At 43.9% G+C, this 9,068-nt stretch overlaps 1 protein-coding gene across 1 annotated transcript in view; it reads right to left on the reverse strand.

The window, feature by feature from the left end:
* The window catches only part of FGF6 (fibroblast growth factor 6), a 30,490-nt gene that overhangs the window by 19,867 nt on the left and 1,555 nt on the right, over positions 1-9,068 (reverse strand). The window lies entirely within an intron of this gene.

Below are 9,068 nucleotides of genomic sequence, written 5' to 3' on the forward strand. Positions count from 1 at the left end.
TATTATAGTGACCAGATACAGACAATACACCAGAGTCTGCTCCTCCTGTATTATAGTGACCAGATACAGACAATACACCAGAGTCTGCTCCTCCTGTATTATAGTGACCAGATACAGACAATACACCAGAGTCTGCTCCTCCTGTATTATAGTGACCAGATACAGACAATACACCAGAGTCTGCTCCTCCTGTATTATAGTGACCAGATACAGACAATACACCAGAGTCTGCTCCTCCTGTATTATAGTGACCAGATACAGACAATACACCAGAGTCTGCTCCTCCTGTATTATAGTGACCAGATACAGACAATACACCAGAGTCTGCTCCTCCTGTATTATAGTGACCAGATACAGACAATACACCAGAGTCTGCTCCTCCTGTATTATAGTGACCAGATACAGACAATACACCAGAGTCTGCTCCTCCTGTATTATAGTGACCAGATACAGACAATACACCAGAGTCTGCTCCTCCTGTATTATAGTGACCAGATACAGACAATACACCAGAGTCTGCTCCTCCTGTATTATAGTGACCAGATACAGACAATACACCAGAGTCTGCTCCTCCTGTATTATAGTGACCAGATACAGACAATACACCAGAGTCTGCTCCTCCTGTATTATAGTGACCAGATACAGACAATACACCAGAGTCTGCTCCTCCTGTATTATAGTGACCAGATACAGACAATACACCAGAGTCTGCTCCTCCTGTATTATAGTGACCAGATACAGACAATACACCAGAGTCTGCTCCTCCTGTATTATAGTGACCAGATACAGACAATACACCAGAGTCTGCTCCTCCTGTATTATAGTGACCAGATACAGACAATACACCAGAGTCTGCTCCTCCTGTATTATAGTGACCAGATACAGACAATACACCAGAGTCTGCTCCTCCTGTATTATAGTGACCAGATACAGACAATACACCAGAGTCTGCTCCTCCTGTATTATAGTGACCAGATACAGACAATACACCAGAGTCTGCTCCTCCTGTATTATAGTGACCAGATACAGACAATACACCAGAGTCTGCTCCTCCTGTATTATAGTGACCAGATACAGACAATACACCAGAGTCTGCTCCTCCTGTATTATAGTGACCAGATACAGACAATACACCAGAGTCTGCTCCTCCTGTATTATAGTGACCAGATACAGACAATACACCAGAGTCTGCTCCTCCTGTATTATAGTGACCAGATACAGACAATACACCAGAGTCTGCTCCTCCTGTATTATAGTGACCAGATACAGACAATACACCAGAGTCTGCTCCTCCTGTATTATAGTGACCAGATACAGACAATACACCAGAGTCTGCTCCTCCTGTATTATAGTGACCAGATACAGACAATACACCAGAGTCTGCTCCTCCTGTATTATAGTGACCAGATACAGACAATACACCAGAGTCTGCTCCTCCTGTATTATAGTGACCAGATACAGACAATACACCAGAGTCTGCTCCTCCTGTATTATAGTGACCAGATACAGACAATACACCAGAGTCTGCTCCTCCTGTATTATAGTGACCAGATACAGACAATACACCAGAGTCTGCTCCTCCTGTATTATAGTGACCAGATACAGACAATACACCAGAGTCTGCTCCTCCTGTATTATAGTGACCAGATACAGACAATACACCAGAGTCTGCTCCTCCTGTATTATAGTGACCAGATACAGACAATACACCAGAGTCTGCTCCTCCTGTATTATAGTGACCAGATACAGACAATACACCAGAGTCTGCTCCTCCTGTATTATAGTGACCAGATACAGACAATACACCAGAGTCTGCTCCTCCTGTATTATAGTGACCAGATACAGACAATACACCAGAGTCTGCTCCTCCTGTATTATAGTGACCAGATACAGACAATACACCAGAGTCTGCTCCTCCTGTATTATAGTGACCAGATACAGACAATACACCAGAGTCTGCTCCTCCTGTATTATAGTGACCAGATACAGACAATACACCAGAGTCTGCTCCTCCTGTATTATAGTGACCAGATACAGACAATACACCAGAGTCTGCTCCTCCTGTATTATAGTGACCAGATACAGACAATACACCAGAGTCTGCTCCTCCTGTATTATAGTGACCAGATACAGACAATACACCAGAGTCTGCTCCTCCTGTATTATAGTGACCAGATACAGACAATACACCAGAGTCTGCTCCTCCTGTATTATAGTGACCAGATACAGACAATACACCAGAGTCTGCTCCTCCTGTATTATAGTGACCAGATACAGACAATACACCAGAGTCTGCTCCTCCTGTATTATAGTGACCAGATACAGACAATACACCAGAGTCTGCTCCTCCTGTATTATAGTGACCAGATACAGACAATACACCAGAGTCTGCTCCTCCTGTATTATAGTGACCAGATACAGACAATACACCAGAGTCTGCTCCTCCTGTATTATAGTGACCAGATACAGACAATACACCAGAGTCTGCTCCTCCTGTATTATAGTGACCAGATACAGACAATACACCAGAGTCTGCTCCTCCTGTATTATAGTGACCAGATACAGACAATACACCAGAGTCTGCTCCTCCTGTATTATAGTGACCAGATACAGACAATACACCAGAGTCTGCTCCTCCTGTATTATAGTGACCAGATACAGACAATACACCAGAGTCTGCTCCTCCTGTATTATAGTGACCAGATACAGACAATACACCAGAGTCTGCTCCTCCTGTATTATAGTGACCAGATACAGACAATACACCAGAGTCTGCTCCTCCTGTATTATAGTGACCAGATACAGACAATACACCAGAGTCTGCTCCTCCTGTATTATAGTGACCAGATACAGACAATACACCAGAGTCTGCTCCTCCTGTATTATAGTGACCAGATACAGACAATACACCAGAGTCTGCTCCTCCTGTATTATAGTGACCAGATACAGACAATACACCAGAGTCTGCTCCTCCTGTATTATAGTGACCAGATGCAGACAATACACCAGAGTCTGCTCCTCCTGTATTATAGTGACCAGACAATACACCAGAGTCTGCTCCTCCTGTATTATAGTGACCAGATACAGACAATACACCAGAGTCTGCTCCTCCTGTATTATAGTGACCAGATGCAGACAATACACCAGAGTCTGCTCCTCCTGTATTATAGTGACCAGATACAGACAATACACCAGAGTCTGCTCCTCCTGTATTATAGTGACCAGATACAGACAATACACCAGAGTCTGCTCCTCCTGTATTATAGTGACCAGATGCAGACAATACACCAGAGTCTGCTCCTCCTGTATTATGTGACCAGATACAGACAATACACCAGAGTCTGCTCCTCCTGTATTATAGTGACCAGATACAGACAATACACCAGAGTCTGCTCCTCCTGTATTATAGTGACCAGATACAGACAATACACCAGAGTCTGCTCCTCCTGTATTATAGTGACCAGATACAGACAATACACCAGAGTCTGCTCCTCCTGTATTATAGTGACCAGATACAGACAATACACCAGAGTCTGCTCCTCCTGTATTATAGTGACCAGATACAGACAATACACCAGAGTCTGCTCCTCCTGTATATAGTGACCAGATACAGACAATACACCAGAGTCTGCTCCTCCTGTATTATAGTGACCAGATACAGACAATACACCAGAGTCTGCTCCTCCTGTAATTATAGTGACCAGATACAGACAATACACCAGAGTCTGCTCCTCCTGTATTATAGTGACCAGATACAGACAATACACCAGAGTCTGCTCCTCCTGTATTATAGTGACCAGATACAGACAATACACCAGAGTCTGCTCCTCCTGTATTATAGTGACCAGATACAGACAATACACCAGAGTCTGCTCCTCCTGTATTATAGTGACCAGATACAGACAATACACCAGAGTCTGCTCCTCCTGTATTATAGTGACCAGATACAGACAATACACCAGAGTCTGCTCCTCCTGTATTATAGTGACCAGATACAGACAATACACCAGAGTCTGCTCCTCCTGTATATAGTGACCAGATACAGACAATACACCAGAGTCTGCTCCTCCTGTATTATAGTGACCAGATACAGACAATACACCAGAGTCTGCTCCTCCTGTATTATAGTGACCAGATACAGACAATACACCAGAGTCTGCTCCTCCTGTATTATAGTGACCAGATACAGACAATACACCAGAGTCTGCTCCTCCTGTATTATAGTGACCAGATACAGACAATACACCAGAGTCTGCTCCTCCTGTATTATAGTGACCAGATACAGACAATACACCAGAGTCTGCTCCTCCTGTATTATAGTGACCAGATACAGACAATACACCAGAGTCTGCTCCTCCTGTATTATAGTGACCAGATACAGACAATACACCAGAGTCTGCTCCTCCTGTATTATAGTGACCAGATACAGACAATACACCAGAGTCTGCTCCTCCTGTATTATAGTGACCAGATACAGACAATACACCAGAGTCTGCTCCTCCTGTATTATAGTGACCAGATACAGACAATACACCAGAGTCTGCTCCTCCTGTATTATAGTGACCAGATACAGACAATACACCAGAGTCTGCTCCTCCTGTATTATAGTGACCAGATACAGACAATACACCAGAGTCTGCTCCTCCTGTATTATAGTGACCAGATACAGACAATACACCAGAGTCTGCTCCTCCTGTATTATAGTGACCAGATACAGACAATACACCAGAGTCTGCTCCTCCTGTATTATAGTGACCAGATACAGACAATACACCAGAGTCTGCTCCTCCTGTATATAGTGACCAGATACAGACAATACACCAGAGTCTGCTCCTCCTGTATTATAGTGACCAGATACAGACAATACACCAGAGTCTGCTCCTCCTGTATTATAGTGACCAGATACAGACAATACACCAGAGTCTGCTCCTCCTGTATTATAGTGACCAGATACAGACAATACACCAGAGTCTGCTCCTCCTGTATTATAGTGACCAGATACAGACAATACACCAGAGTCTGCTCCTCCTGTATTATAGTGACCAGATACAGACAATACACCAGAGTCTGCTCCTCCTGTATTATAGTGACCAGATACAGACAATACACCAGAGTCTGCTCCTCCTGTATTATAGTGACCAGATACAGACAATACACCAGAGTCTGCTCCTCCTGTATTATAGTGACCAGATACAGACAATACACCAGAGTCTGCTCCTCCTGTATTATAGTGACCAGATACAGACAATACACCAGAGTCTGCTCCTCCTGTATTATAGTGACCAGATACAGACAATACACCAGAGTCTGCTCCTCCTGTATTATAGTGACCAGATACAGACAATACACCAGAGTCTGCTCCTCCTGTATTATAGTGACCAGATACAGACAATACACCAGAGTCTGCTCCTCCTGTATTATAGTGACCAGATACAGACAATACACCAGAGTCTGCTCCTCCTGTATTATAGTGACCAGATACAGACAATACACCAGAGTCTGCTCCTCCTGTATTATAGTGACAGATAAGGACAACACACCAGAGTCTGCTCCTCCTTAGGACAATACACCAGAGTCTGCTCCTCCTGTATTATAGTGACCAGATACAGACAATACACCAGAGTCTGCTCCTCCTGTATTATAGTGACCAGATACAGACAATACACCAGAGTCTGCTCCTCCTGTATTATAGTGACCAGATACAGACAATACACCAGAGTCTGCTCCTCCTGTATTATAGTGACCAGATACAGACAATACACCAGAGTCTGCTCCTCCTGTATTATAGTGACCAGATACAGACAATACACCAGAGTCTGCTCCTCCTGTATTATAGTGACCAGATACAGACAATACACCAGAGTCTGCTCCTCCTGTATTATAGTGACCAGATACAGACAATACACCAGAGTCTGCTCCTCCTGTATTATAGTGACCAGATACAGACAATACACCAGAGTCTGCTCCTCCTGTATTATAGTGACCAGATACAGACAATACACCAGAGTCTGCTCCTCCTGTATTATAGTGACCAGATACAGACAATACACCAGAGTCTGCTCCTCCTGTATTATAGTGACCAGATACAGACAATACACCAGAGTCTGCTCCTCCTGTATTATAGTGACCAGATACAGACAATACACCAGAGTCTGCTCCTCCTGTATTATAGTGACCAGATACAGACAATACACCAGAGTCTGCTCCTCCTGTATTATAGTGACCAGATACAGACAATACACCAGAGTCTGCTCCTCCTGTATTATAGTGACCAGATACAGACAATACACCAGAGTCTGCTCCTCCTGTATTATAGTGACCAGATACAGACAATACACCAGAGTCTGCTCCTCCTGTATTATAGTGACCAGATACAGACAATACACCAGAGTCTGCTCCTCCTGTATTATAGTGACCAGATACAGACAATACACCAGAGTCTGCTCCTCCTGTATTATAGTGACCAGATACAGACAATACACCAGAGTCTGCTCCTCCTGTATTATAGTGACCAGATACAGACAATACACCAGAGTCTGCTCCTCCTGTATTATAGTGACCAGATACAGACAATACACCAGAGTCTGCTCCTCCTGTATTATAGTGACCAGATACAGACAATACACCAGAGTCTGCTCCTCCTGTATTATAGTGACCAGATACAGACAATACACCAGAGTCTGCTCCTCCTGTATTATAGTGACCAGATACAGACAATACACCAGAGTCTGCTCCTCCTGTATTATAGTGACCAGATGACAGACAATACACCAGAGTCTGCTCCTCCTGTATTATAGTGACCAGATACAGACAATACACCAGAGTCTGCTCCTCCTGTATATAGTGACCAGATGACAGACAATACACCAGAGTCTGCTCCTCCTGTATTATAGTGACCAGATACAGACAATACACCAGAGTCTGCTCCTCCTGTATTATAGTGACCAGATACAGACAATACACCAGAGTCTGCTCCTCCTGTATTATAGTGACCAGATACAGACAATACACCAGAGTCTGCTCCTCCTGTATTATAGTGACCAGATACAGACAATACACCAGAGTCTGCTCCTCCTGTATTATAGTGACCAGATACAGACAATACACCAGAGTCTGCTCCTCCTGTATTATAGTGACCAGATACAGACAATACACCAGAGTCTGCTCCTCCTGTATTATAGTGACCAGATACAGACAATACACCAGAGTCTGCTCCTCCTGTATTATAGTGACCAGATACAGACAATACACCAGAGTCTGCTCCTCCTGTATTATAGTGACCAGATACAGACAATACACCAGAGTCTGCTCCTCCTGTATTATAGTGACCAGATACAGACAATACACCAGAGTCTGCTCCTCCTGTATTATAGTGACCAGATACAGACAATACACCAGAGTCTGCTCCTCCTGTATTATAGTGACAGATACAGGACAATACACCAGAGTCTGCTCCTCCTGTATTATAGTGACCAGATACAGACATACACCAGAGTCTGCTCTCCTGTATTATAGTGACCAGATACAGACAATACACCAGAGTCGCTCCTCCTGATTATAGTGACCAGATACAGACAATACACCAGAGTCTGCTCCTCCTGTATTATAGTGACCAGATACAGACAATACACCAGAGTCTGCTCCTCCTGTATTATAGTGACCAGATACAGACAATACACCAGAGTCTGCTCCTCCTGTATTATAGTGACCAGATACAGACAATACACCAGAGTCTGCTTCCTCCTGTATATAGTGACCAGATGACAGACAATACACCAGAGTCTGCTCCTCCCTGTATTATAGTGACCAGATAACAGACAATACACCAGAGTCTGCTCCTCCTGTATTATAGTGACCAGATGACAGACAATACACCAGAGTCTGCTCCTCCTGTATTATAGTGACCAGATACAGACAATACACCAGAGTCTGCTCCTCCTGTATTATAGTGACCAGATACAGACAATACACCAGAGTCTGCTCCTCCTGTATTATAGTGACCAGATACAGACAATACACCAGAGTCTGCTCCTCCTGTATTATAGTGACCAGATACAGACAATACACCAGAGTCTGCTCCTCCTGTATTATAGTGACCAGATACAGACAATACACCAGAGTCTGCTCCTCCTGTATTATAGTGACCAGATACAGACAATACACCAGAGTCTGCTCCTCCTGTATTATAGTGACCAGATACAGACAATACACCAGAGTCTGCTCCTCCTGTATTATAGTGACCAGATACAGACAATACACCAGAGTCTGCTCCTCCTGTATTATAGTGACCAGATACAGACAATACACCAGAGTCTGCTCCTCCTGTAATTATAGTGACCAGATACAGACATACACCAGAGTCTGCTCCTCCTGTATTATAGTGACCAGATACAGACAATACACCAGAGTCTGCTCCTCCTGTATTATAGTGACCAGATACAGACAATACACCAGAGTCTGCTCCTCCTGTATATAGTGACCAGATACAGACAATACACCAGAGTCTGCTCCTCCTGTATTATAGTGACCAGATACAGACAATCCACCAGATCTGCTCCTCCTGTATTATAGTGACCAGATACAGACAAACACCCAGAGTCTGCTCCTCTGTATTATAGGACAGCCAGTACGACAATACACCAGAGTCTGCTCCTCCTGTGTATTATGACCACCAGATACAGCAATACACCAGAGTGTCCTCCTGTATTATAGTGACCAGATACAGACAATACACCAGAGTCTGCTCCTCCTGTATTATAGTGACAGATACAGACAATACACCAGAGTAGCGCCTCCTGTTTATCGTGACCAGATAGATACAGACAATACACCAGAGTCTGCTCCTCCTGTATTATAGTGACCAGATACAGACAATACACCAGAGTCTGCTCCTGTATTATAGACCAGATACAGACAATACACCAGAGTCTGCTCCTCCTGTATTATAGTGACCAGATAAGACAATACACAGAGTCTGTCTCCCGTATTATAGTGACCAGATACAGACAATACACCAGAGTCTGCTCCTCCTGTATATGGACCAGCTACAGACAATACACCAGAGTCTG

The sequence above is a fragment of the Bufo gargarizans genome, chromosome 2 (genome assembly GCF_014858855.1).
Source record: "Bufo gargarizans isolate SCDJY-AF-19 chromosome 2, ASM1485885v1, whole genome shotgun sequence".
In the NCBI taxonomy this organism is placed as follows: domain Eukaryota; kingdom Metazoa; phylum Chordata; class Amphibia; order Anura; family Bufonidae; genus Bufo; species Bufo gargarizans.